The following is a 10,790-nucleotide window of genomic DNA, read 5'->3' on the forward strand; positions in this document are numbered from 1 at the left end:
TAAGACCCTTTCTCTGAAATCATGTGACCACAGAGCTCCACCCTCTCTGCTGATATAAATACTCTCTGCTCTGTCTGCTTCCTCAGCATCAGAGCTTCCTGAAGCAACAGCAGGTAAGAACACCTTCAAATATTTTAAAATGCCAAGGTCAGGAGTTAACAGCAGATAAAGGCATGAGGAACAATGTATCTGACATAACTAATAACTGATCATGCTCCCTTACATTCCTGTGATTCATTCATAGCTAACCTAGTGTGTAACATTACTGCAATATAATGTTCATAGGTATGTGTCTGTTAGTCCTCTTCTACGGAGTCTGCCACTTTGAACCGCCATGTTTCTACAGTAGCCCAGAAGGGACAAACCAAACACTGGCCACAGTTGTTTCTCCTGCACACTCACAGCCTCCCTATTGCAGTTTTTAGATGTTCTTTGCAAAGAGATGGAGATTTTACAAGCAGCAGGTTGAGTCAAATGTTCCCTTGTGTTTCAGATATTTGAGTGATATTGGAACAAAAAGATACACAAATTCATCATTATTATTGTTACTACTATTATTACTACAGATACTATTATTACTATATTCATTGCTCATTGTCCCCATCGTTGTTGTCGTCGTTATCATCTTGTTCATGTTAATCATCATCAGTCACTACTATTAGTGTAGTTGTTGCTACTGTTGTTGCTGTGCACCTCTCTCTCTCTCTCTCTCTCTCTCTCTCTCTCTCTCTCTCTCTCTCTCTCTCTCTCTCTCTCACACCCCAACTTGTCAAGGCAAACGACCACCCATCTAGAGTCGGGGTCTGTTTGAGGTTTTTCCTTGTCGCTGTCTCCAAGGTCTTGCTCATGGTGGTACTGTTGGGTCTCTGTAAATAATGTTATAAGGAGTTCGGTCTAGACCTGCTCTATTTGAAAAGTGATCTGAGATAACTTCTTATTATCTTCTTATTAATGGGTGCTATACAAATAAAACTGAATTGAATTGAATCATTTTTGGGAGTTTATAAGCTGCAGTGACTCTGGAAGAGTGCAAATGTATAATTCCTTTATGAGCCAAACTCTGTCTACTGGGAATACACTGCTAATGTAACTCAGCAGCAGTCACTACTCATTTCTTGGGTTTTTACAAGCCAGATGGATAACTGCACTATTATGGAAGATCATGGATGTAGGATAAAGGAAGAGACTGACAAGAAAGGCATGAACTTTGCTCACTTGTGGAGCACCTACATGACTTTTTCCCACTTTGTTGAAGCTGTTTGAACCAAAAGGTAATTGAACCCAAATGAAGACAAGGAGGCAAAATGAAAGGTCAGAGAATAAGTTCAGCAAAAGCAAATGAATCCATGGAAACAGGCAAAATCCAAAGTCCATAAAAAGAGCAAAGTTCACCAACTCTGGGAAAATACTGAGGAAATGGCTAGTAGGCTTGAGGAAAGGAACACGCAGGGTGCTTTTCATTATGCTAACGTGTCATGATGGCTGACTGTGAACGTGACACTGCTGTTGTAAAATGTACTTGTTAGGAAGTTGTGGTCCTGTGTGAAACACTGTGAAACTTGTTTAAACATTATTACGTTAAAATGATCGTGTCATAGCGCAATGTAGCGTTAGCATTAGTTATTCCTCATTTTGGGCTTTGTTGTACTGCAGCCTTTAGAATATCCCGTAAATACCAGAACAGATTTGAATGAGTTAAACTATTTTGTTCATTATTCGTTTATTTTTCTTTCATATTTTTCATCATTTGCTAAAGTTTTCATGTTTAATGTTATTTAAAAGTTAAATTAAATACAAAAATAACAGTAATAAGCATTAACCAACATTTAATTAACACAGTTATCGTCTCACTTTAGTAACACAAGACAGAAGACCATAAACAACTTCTCCAATCTGGGCAGCAGCAAGCAGGTCCAGTCCGGAGATCCTGCCGAGAACCGGCTGGAAAACCAAGGTAAACGACGACAACCATTAATAGATCTTCCATCTGAATGTACAATAAGAACAACCTTATCAAACTTATCTCTAATCAAATCAGTTTTACAGGCCGATGCATTTGGTACACTGAATATGTTTTGTTTTTTTACAGATGTGATTCCAGACATTTGGTCATCACTGCTGTGTGAAGACCAGTGAAGAGAAGAAGTTACAAGTTGGTCTTAGATAAATAAGTGTTATAACAAATCATTTTGTTTGTAAGAGTACATTAGTTGAACTTGTAGTAGTGTGTAACAGTAGCATCAAAATCATATCAGGGTAGATACACATTCTTTGTCCTTGGAAATTCAGTTTATCCTCCATCGCTCCTGCCAGGTGCTGGATGGTATCTCACTCAAAGACCTGGCAGGGCTAATAACTTTAAAGGAAGGATACTTTGATATAATGTTTGCTCAAATCTTTCAAACTGTTGATTAATTCATAAGGGGTCATGCAGAAGGGTCTGATAAAGATATATACACTATTGATATATTTGAGAGGAGACAGATATAGATAAATACCATTTTAACACAGTAGCTATTTTTAAGTTGACAATCCTTCCATCTTAGTCCTGTCCTCTTTTGAAAATATCTATCTTTAGATTTGAATTAAACAATTTTTGGCTTAAATTATATATGATTCTATTTTCACAAATAATCAAAGCAGCAGGAGTTCCAGTTATAACTTGGTTGTCATATCATAATGTCATTGCCATTTATGTTTTCTATCCTTCAGGGAAACACACAAAAATCACCACAGAACTGCTGAATAAATCATCAAAAATGGGGAACCAACCGTCAGAACATAACATGGGCGACAGCCTGAGATGCCACATATGTTATAAGGTCCTGCCTTCATGTAACTCATTCAATGATTTATGCCAACAAACTATTCATGGGCGGACTGTACATGTATTCAATGGAGGTGAATACTACCGACCAGTTGGCTACAATAATTTGTACGAGTGTGAATATTGCTTTTATAAGCCAATCAGGGATCAAGAGGAAAGGAGGAGAGAAGAGGAAAGGAGAAGAGAAGAGGAAAGAAGAAGAGAAGAGGAAAGGAGGAGAGAAGAGGAAAGGAGAAGAGAAGAGGAAAGAAGAAGAGAAGAGGAAAGGAGGAGAGAAGAGGAAAGGAGAAGAGAAGAGGAAAGAAGAAGAGAAGAGGAAAGGAGGAGAGAAGAGGAAAGGAGGAGAGAAGAGGAAAGGAGAAGAGAAGAGGAAATGGCAAAAGAAGCTGAAGAGAAGAAGAGACAAGAAGAACTGAATCAAAGACTACAAGAATCACACCAACAAGCTAAAGAGCAACATGAGAAACAACTGAACAGCGTCATTTCAGAAGAATTTGAATCGAAGCGAGATGTTCTAATCAGGCATCTGAATGAGTTTGAGCCTAACTATGAATCAGGCAGTGACGAGCTTCTAGAAATCCTCTCTTTGAAATGCAGTGTCCCAGTTTCAGATCTTAGTCTCACTCAGCTGACAGCTGATCAGTTGGGGAAGATCCTGTACATCCTGGACCAGCTTCTGTTTGATGAATGGATCCGTGCTCCCCCGTCCCTCAGCACTCTGCAGCACACTCAGGTCTTCGTCACAGAGCTGTGTGTCCAGTTTCTGGAGATATCTGAGGGAGTATCTCTAAAAAGCATCTCCAATCATGTCCACTCTCTGGTGGAGTCCATCAGCCAGTCAGCAAGTAATGTCTACGAAAGTTTTCTATTGACTCAAGCCCTGTATCTGAACCTGATGCACTTGTTCAATGACAGCCCTGATACTGATGCAGTCCTCATAGCCAAACACTGGGCTGAAGATGAGCTTTCCACTGAGAACCTCTTTCTTATACAGTTCCTGAGCGCCCTCACATCATCACTGCAGAGTGTCATTGAAAAAGCCTCTGTGCTCATTTTGAAGATAGAGATCCAGTGCCTTAAGCTCCTCTTATCCACACTCACTCATCTGAATGGAAAGGAAGCCCACTCAGAGTCCACTCAGATGCTCCTCAGACTTGTGCAAACAAACCAATGGACCCCAATGGAGGCAGTGATCCTGCTCAGAGCCCTGTCACAGAACTACATAGACGATGTTTCAATAACTGAAGTCCTTACATTGGTACAAGTGCATGACTTATCACCACAGTGGACAGATGAGTCTGGGCACTCTCTCATCCAGGCTCTTGACTTTGCTGGCCCTGAAAAATTCCATCAGAATTTCCAAAAGATTCTCAGAAAGAAAGATGAGAGTAATGTAGTTGCAACACTTGAAGAAATAAAAATATCATGGGATTTGGATGATTCTGTGATTGATATGATAAAAAACATCACCACTGGTGTCCTGCAATATTCAGAGAATGCGTCAGAAGATGCCCCATTAATGAAAGATTCCTTTGAATGTGTAACATTGGATGCAGACCACATACAGAAGTCTCTGTGCCAACTCTGTAAAGCAGTGTTTGACACAAAAGGCTGGTGGCCCACAATGAGGCAGATGCTGCGGTGGTGTGCGTTGGTGCTGACTCAGAAGAGTGGAGCTCTACAGCTGGTTGGTGTGGAAGAAGACCCGTGTGTCACAGCCATGTATGCAGCCACACGAGTCTGCACAGGAAACAAAGTGGACATCGTGCTGAGCTCTGACGTTCACTCAGAGGAGCAAACTGAAGACTGGTCTGACTTCTACAAGAACCTTGGAATTTCTCTCAACACAAACATGAAGAAAAGGAATGAATCACACAGGGATGTCTATGAAGCGGACATTGTGTACGGTACCATCAATGACTTTGTCTCTGATTACTTTCAATACGGCGCAGAGGTGATGGAGGCAGGGAACCCGCTGCTCAGTCGTGGATTTATCATTGAAGAACAAAGTCTCAGTTGTTCCTACAATCTGGAACCTTCAAAGCTCAAGGAGAATGATTCCCTGGTGTTTGCTGCAGAGGTCCTGCAAAACCTCATGGGTAGATTTCACAGTGAAGATATGGAATTGAGACAGAAGTTTATTAAAGCTCTTTTTCAGGTGCTGCACACCAACCTAAACAAAGACACAAACACTGACAATAAAATCATCACCATCTTAAAGAAAATATCTGGACAGGGATTGCCTTCTAATGAGGTCTTCATTCTGACCTTCCTGGAGAATCTCCTTAAAGTGGTCACTGAAGAAACAGAAGGTGAGAAAAACAGAACATCTCCTGCAGGCAGATGGTGTCTGGAGATATTATTTGGCTGTGTGGAGAATTTCCAAGCATCAACAACTACAAAAGAACTCTTCCAGATAGTTTTGAATCTTGAAGCACAAGGACTTTGCTCACCAGTAGAGGCCTTAAACCTCCTTGGAGCATTAACTGACCACCATCATGATAAAGACTGTATCTCCATCATGAAGATTTTACATTTAATGCAAACATATCAGGTTTCTACCAAGTGGACAGATGAGAACAAAAAATCTCTCCTTGAGCTCTTGGAGTCTGAAATTCTGATCAAGCATTTAGAAGGGAGCCTTAGTCATAAGAAAGAAAAAAGCATTGAGACTCTTGTTGATGAAATACGGCAGATGAAAGACATTGATGAACAAACACTGAGTAAATCATACAGTGTAGTAACTCATGTAACAAACCTGATCAAAACCGGTGAAATCAAAAAGCACACAGATGTACAGCGAGCTAGGAATCTGAGTCACAGCACAGACACAGAAGACCTTCAGGAAGTCCTGGCAGTCTTATGCAATGCTGTACACCTGCAGATGGCTGAAGGGAAGTGGTGGCCCAGGAACAATCAAATGATAAGCTGGTGCCTCTTGGCCCTATCCGACACTGGGAAGCTCCTGGAAATGGGCACTGGAGAAGGAAAGTCTTGTGTCATAGCAATGTTTGCAGTGTTGCGTGTGCTTAGGGGGGAAAAGGTAGACGTGGTGTCTAGCTCTTCTGTGTTGTGTCAAAGAGATGCAAAAGAATGGACGAACTTCTACAAGTACTTTAACATAACAGTTGACACAAACACAAACAAAACCGACGACAAGGATAGAAAAGAATGCTACCAGAAGGACGTGGTCTATGGAACTATCGAGGCCTTCTCTGCAGATCATCTTCGCCAGATATTTGAGATGAAGGATGTGAGGCCTGATCGCAGCTATCAGTGCATCATAATCGATGAAGTGGATTCATTGCTGCTGGATCAGGGAGTGCAGCTGACCTACCTGTCCAGCCCCATGGTCTCAATGCAGCACCTCAACGTTATTCTGGCCATGATCTGGGGTCACGTCAGGCAGTATGGCTTCCTGTCCACAGGACAGCAGACATTTGTACAGGGTCCTCCTGCTTCATTCTTCAAGGCCATTTTTGACTCAATAGACACAGAAGAAACTGAAATTAATGATCCAATTGACATTTTAAGCATCGCTGAAGAATGCAACACGGTGCCAAAAGGATTTACAAAGGACCCATGCCAAAGTGAAAAGGATGAACTTCACTTAACTAAAACTGTGAGTCAGGATGCTGTGGTGGATTTTTTCCAAGACATTGAGCAGTATGTCCCCTATGGTTTTACTGTTTACACTCTAGATGACAAGGGATTACTCCGTCTTAGAAAACACAGTCCATACAACAACGAGGACATTCCAGACCTCACATTTCTTGTCCTGGAGGAAGGCCTGTGCTGTCCTCTCTATGATTCAGAAGAAACTCTCATCAAGCCCATTGCAGAATTAATCTCAGGGAGGCTTCAGTACACCCCCTGTGCAAACAATAAAGACAAAATAAGCATTCCTGGATTCTTGAAGAATCTGGTGGAGAAGAAAGTGTCAGTGTGGGTTCAGAATGCCTTTCTGGCAATGCAACTGAAGGAGGGACGAGAATATGTTGTAGAAAACGACAATGTCTGTCCTGTGGATTTCAGATCCACTGGCATTGTGGAGCTGAATAAGAAATGGGGTGATGGGTTGCAGCAGTTTGTTGAGATTAAACATCAAGTCAAACTGAGCACAATTTCAATTGTGACAAACTACATTTCTAACATCTCCTTTTTTGAGAAGTACAATGAGAAGATATACGGAACAACTGGGACACTTGGCAGCAAAACAGACATTCTGTTTTTACAGACGCTATATCCAAATCTCTCTGCCTGGAAAATGCCAACATTCAACAGGAAGAAGTTGTTTGAGGTCAAAGGTACACTGAAGACCTCAGCTGAAGAGTGGAAATCTGAAATAAAACGGGTAGTCAAGGCTCAGATTTCCCCAAATCCATACAGAGATGGAAGAGCAGCCCTGGTGATCTGTGAGACTATCAACAAAGCCAAAGAGATCTATGAAGAGCTGAAAAGCAGCATCCCAGGTGAAATCATTCTCTACTGCCGCAGTGACAATGACAGTCTGAGCAAAATAGACAAGGAACTGCGTCCTGGTGATGTCATTGTTGCCACAAACCTTGCCGGGCGTGGCACAGACATAAAAGTGTCAGATCAGGTGAACAACAATGGAGGATTATTTGTGATCCTCTCCTTCCTTTCTGAGAACACAAGAGTGGAACTTCAGGCTTTTGGTCGAACTGCACGTAAAGGTAAACCTGGATCTGCTCAAATAATCTTCTCGACTGAACACCTGGAGCAGTCCTTCAGGACAGTGTCTTCTCTGGAGGAAGCTAAGAGCACAAGGGATAGACTTGCAGCAGAAAAGACAAATCACATGATGAATGATGTAACTGAGTTGAGACTTCGGGAGGACCTGTTCTCAGAGTACTGCAAAACTCTTCAAGATATTCACGAGAACACAGATGGAGATGAGAGAAGAGCGGTTGTTGCCATCATGAATGACTTCTGGGGGATGTGGTTGCAAATTAAGTCAGCGGAAATTGACCAGTTGAAGAGAGATAAATTGCAGAAGAGTTTGAAAGATGATTTGTCATGGGCAAAAAGTCGGTCTGAAAGTCAGACTTCACCATGTTCCAGCATTTATCACTACATCAAGTTTGGAAATATCGCTCTAAGTGAAAAAAAATGGGATGTCAGCAGACGACTCTTTGAAAAAGCCATGAAACAAGATGAAAGTTGGGCAGCTATAGCTTTCTACAATCATGCATACTGCACCATAAAGCAGAAGAATGGAGATGATAAAGATTACCTCACTCAGGCCAGAGATGATCTAATGAAGGCACAGGAGTCTCTAAAGTATCTCAGTGAGGAATCCATGGTCTGTCTGCAGCTTGTAAAAATGTCATCTGCTGACTCAGCCAACAGTAACCCTACCAGCCTAGACAAACAGTTCACAACCAAGTGCACAATGTTAGGTTACATTGACAAAAACATTACTGAGGCCATCCAAAAGCTGGATGAAATAAAAGGAAAAGACCGGCATGCAGTGGCCAATAAATCACCAATTTTCTCTCTGCTGTCTGGTGCTGATGATGATCTCCAAGTGGAAGCCAATAGCCTCTACAGTCAAGGTCTGAAATACGTGTTTTCTGTGGAAGAGGAGCCCCGTTTTCCATGGGAAGCTTTTCTAGTGTTCTGTCTTGGAGTTTTACAGATTGTTGGAGGAGCTTTGATAACTGCATTTACGTTTGGTACATTAGCTCAAGTTGGCATGGGTCTCATCACTGAAGGAATATCAGACTGCATCTATGGCATAGAGGCCATGGTGACAGGAGAATTCAGCTGGAAAGCATGGGCTATAGAAAAAGCCATTTCTATTGGTGTGTCTCTCATTGGGTTTGGAGTTGGAAAGCTGATCGCAAAAGGCTTCAAAGCTTGTAAAACGTTAATTAAGGGAATCGGCAAAAAGCTGAAGTCACTGCCAAAGTTTCTTTCCAAACAAGCTAAAGACAGTTTGAGTGTTGTCACAAAGGAAAATATGAAGAATACTGTAAAACACACTGCTAAAAAAATGGTAGAGGAAATCATTAACTATGGATTTGGTAAGGCAGAAGAGAAAATACTGTCAGAAATACTAAACAGCATTGAAAACGATGTGAAAAACGGAATTGTTGATGACGTGAAATCCAACATGGAAAAAGAACCCTTGGCTACATTAGTAGACCTTGTTATCCTCTCACACATTGACAAGAATGAGCAACTTCATGATCTCCTGAAGGACAAGAACAAAAAGAAACAACTGCTGGACATTTTCAGAACATTAAGCAACACTGCAGTACAGCCTTTCTATGCAGACCTTGACTGGCAGAACAAGCTGAACTCATCCTTCTCCACAGTGATTGACAGTGCTAAAAAAGAGGCAAAGGGAACAATACGTGGGATTCTAACAGCCATCAAAGTTTTCCACATGGTGGCACTGGCAGGAGACGCCATCAGTGTAGTCTCCAGCCTCTCCAGCAAGTTTTTTTCAAACTTTCAGGAACAACTGACTAAATTAAAAAAATCAGAGAAAGAGAAGGTAAATGAACTATCTGCTTCAGACAGTGAGCTGTTGAAAGAATTCAAGCAGGATTTGGCCGACACCATCAGTGCTTTATTGGCCAATGCTTTGGTACAAGTATTCCACCAGAAGTTCTCCAGTCACTGTGTTTCTGTTGTTCAAAACAAAGTAAATGGCGTCATTGGCAATTATGTACAATCTGGCTTAAAGAGTGACAGAACAGAGGAAAAACTCAGAGCTGGACAGAACAACAGATACATCGCAAACATGCCAGTAGATTCAAATTCTGAGCATAAACTTGCAGGAGAGGCAGGTGACCACTTGGCACAGTCACATGCTGAAAAGATCAGGGATCCCATGACTGTGGGCACCATTCTTGATATCAGAGTCCTGTCAGAAACCATCCGTACTAAGGTTGTCATTCTAACAGAGGATAGCCATGGTCGACTTATCAAAATGCAGGAGCTGAGCCCGAGCACTGAACACACCGATCAAACTGTGACACTGATCTACCAACCAAAGAGTGCCCAATACCCAGACGGCCATTATGATGTGCAGATCAATAACCAGAGAGTGAGCATAGACAATGAAGACAAGGGTTGCCTTTTTCATGCTTTGGCACGAGGCATGAAACCAGAGGCCAGTGAAGGAGAGATTGCTTTGGAAGCAAACCGCCTCCGATCTGTGGAGGCCGACACTCTCCTCAAACACCCAGGCCAATGGGAGCCTTTCATCAAGCGCAAAGAGTGGACTGAAGCCATCAGAGGAGGGGACTGGTACATGACAGAGGGAGCTGCACGAACAGAAAACAAAAAGGTACTTGAGGAAGAGGTTGGAAAAATAGAATTATACAAAGAATGGAAAAACTATGCAAATCAAAATCCAGGAGTTGGACAGTTCATCAATGCAGATCACCAGCCAGCAGTGAGTAGTATTTTAAAAGCTATACAGCTGAAACCGAAGAGCAAATTAGCAGTAGCCATGCTTGAAGTGGGAACAAACTCATCTCCTCTGGATAACAACCTGATTCCTAATGTGCACAAATATCATGGTCCTGGACTTCTGACTGTTCAAGTGCCTAAAGAATTACATCTTGAGTTTCCCAGTACAAAGTCAAAAGACTATAGAAACTGTTTAGCTAGCACCATAAGCAATGATGATGTTGTGGGCACCTTCAAACTGGCAATTATTGGCTCTATGCCGAGATTCAAATTGGATGGCACCAAGAACTTCAAAGACTTTCAGAACGACCAGATGAGTAAAACCAGACTTGCCACGTTTGAAAAAAGCTTTCAGCAACACAGTACAGGGATGGTAGAGCGATGGTCTAATGTGCTTCAACCCAAGGGAGTCATGACAGATACAGATCTTACCACCATTACTGAATGGATCAACAAGAAGGGCTACAATGATCAAAACGATCTACACAGGGACCAAGTCTCCAGCCTCCTGAAA

This window comes from Dicentrarchus labrax, unplaced genomic scaffold (genome assembly GCF_905237075.1).
Source record: "Dicentrarchus labrax unplaced genomic scaffold, dlabrax2021, whole genome shotgun sequence".
NCBI lineage: Eukaryota > Metazoa > Chordata > Actinopteri > Moronidae > Dicentrarchus > Dicentrarchus labrax.